At 45.7% G+C, this 2,210-nt stretch overlaps 1 pseudogene; it reads left to right on the top strand.

Annotated features, from left to right (window-relative positions):
- Window positions 1–1,370: 1,370 nt before the first annotated feature.
- On the top strand, window positions 1,371–2,210 carry LOC105722050 (small ribosomal subunit protein uS2-like; annotated as a pseudogene).

The following is a 2,210-nucleotide window of genomic DNA, read 5'->3' as shown; positions in this document are numbered from 1 at the left end:
AGGTGGATCACTTGAGGTCAGGAGTTCAAGACCAGCCTGGCCAACATGATGAAACCTTGTCTCCACTAAAAATACAAAAATTAGCTGGGTGTGGTGGCACATGCCTGTAATCCCAGCTACTTGGGAGGATGAGACAGGAGAATTGCTTGAACCTGGGAGGCGGAGGTTGCAGTGAGCTGAGATTGGGACACTGCCCTCCAGCCTGGGTGACAGAGCCAGACTCCATCTCAAAATAAATAAACAAATAAATAAAATAAAATAAAAAGCACCACCAGGAACATCAGACTTTAAAACATCATTAAAACAGTATCTGAAAATTGGGGAGAAGATACTTCCAAATAATTATAATCTATGAAATAATTAGACATTTTCTTTCTGTTTTCTGATTGTTTTGTAACCTTGGTGGCAATGCTGACTGTTGAAAATATTCCTAAGAAATAGCCAGATGATGTCATTGGATACCAGAATAGAAAGTGAATCCCTGGAATCATGGGAAAAAGGAGACACCTAAAATGGCCTTTTTCATTCTTGAGGACTAGAATGATTCTCTAATGTTAGTTTACTATGGTGGCTCATCCTGCTCCTGTGGGTGACTGTGGACAATCACAAACAAGAATTCCACTGGGATTCCATTAGTTAAGAGGCACTTTTAGTGCCTTGCGGATTATATTCTAAGCTTATTTTTTCCAGAAAAAGAGCACAGCATGTTTAAATACAATTCTAAATGCAAGGCCATCCTGCTCAAGTAGAAGAAAGAGATCCTTGAAAATGTTGTGTATCTTTGAGAGATTATCAAAAGTCCCTAAATGGAATGGGCTTATAACATCGGGAAAATCCACACAGAGACAGATCACTCAGCAAGGCTAGTTTACTTCCTGCAGGAAGGGTGCAACTCACCGGCAGTCTTGCCACGAGAGCACACCTGAACAAGGGAGACAGGGACATTTGTAACTTTCATAACCTGATGCAATTACCCTACTACTGTGTCCAGTTTCCATTGGCTGGAACTGGACCTCACATTCTATGCTTGACCCGATTGGCTAAAAACTTGGAAATTTTCTAAAGAAGTAAAAGCAGAGGAGAACAAAGGAAAAGAGGAAGTAACCTGAGAAATGCTTAGAGAAGCGGTAACATTTCCAAATAAGGAAGGGGAATAAGCTATGACCTAAGACTTGCCTGGGCTTGTCCAGGCATGTCAGGGCAACTTTAGGTTAAAGTGTAAGAAATAAGAACATGGGACGCACTTATTTCTTTATTATGACTAATAGCTACTTTAAGATTATTAGCAAAAGCGCTTTCCGCGCTACCTGCCGAGGGCTCCATACAGCGTTGTCTGGATTCCCATCTTAACTTAAAGGGAAACTTTCACCATGTCTGGAGCCCTTGATGTCCTGCTATTGAAGGAGGAGGATGTCCTTAAGTTCCTGGCAGCAGGAACCCATTTAGGTGGCACCAACCTTGACTTCCAGATGGAACAGTATATCTATAAAAGGAAAAGTGATGGCACCTACATCATAAATCTGAAGAGGACCTGGGAGAAGCTTCTGCTGGCAGCTCGTGCCATTGTTGCCATTGAAAACCCTGCTGATGTCAGTGTTATATCCTCCAGGAATACTGGCCAGAGGGCCATGCTGAAGTTTGCTCCTGCCACGGGAGCCACTCCAATTGCTGGCCGCTTCACTCCTGGAAGCTTCACCAGCCAGGTCCAGGCAGCCTTCCGGCAGCCACCGCTGCTTGTGGTTACTGACCCAAGGGCTGATCACCAGCCTCTCATGGAGGCGTCTTATGTTAACCTACCTACCATTGCTCTGTGTAACACATATTCTCCTCTGCGCTATGTAGACGTTGCCATCCCGTGCAACAACAGGGGAGCTCACTCACTGGGTTTGATGTGGTGGATGCTGGCCTGGGAAGTTCTGCGCGTGTCTGGCACCATTTCCCACGAACACTTGTGGGAGGTCATGCCTGATCTCTACTTCTACAGAGATCCTGAAGAGATTGAAAGAGCAGGCTGCTGTTGAAAGGGCTGTAGCCAAGGAGGAATTTCAGGGTGAATGGGCTGCTGCAGCTCTTAAGTTCCCTGCTACTCAGCCCAAGGTCGCACACTGGTCTGAGGCTTGCAGGTTCCCTCTGTGCCTATGCAGCAGTTCCTACTGAAGACTGGAGCGCTCAGCCTGCAGCTCCCACTGCTCAGGCCACCAGATGGGTAG

Source organism: Aotus nancymaae, unplaced genomic scaffold (genome assembly GCF_030222135.1).
Source record: "Aotus nancymaae isolate 86718 unplaced genomic scaffold, 86718_ANA_hifiasm-v0.15.2.pri h1tg000032l_0, whole genome shotgun sequence".
Classification (NCBI taxonomy): Eukaryota; Metazoa; Chordata; class Mammalia; order Primates; family Aotidae; genus Aotus; species Aotus nancymaae.
Note: the sequence above shows the minus strand (reverse complement) of the source record. Positions and strands in the feature narration are given on the sequence as shown.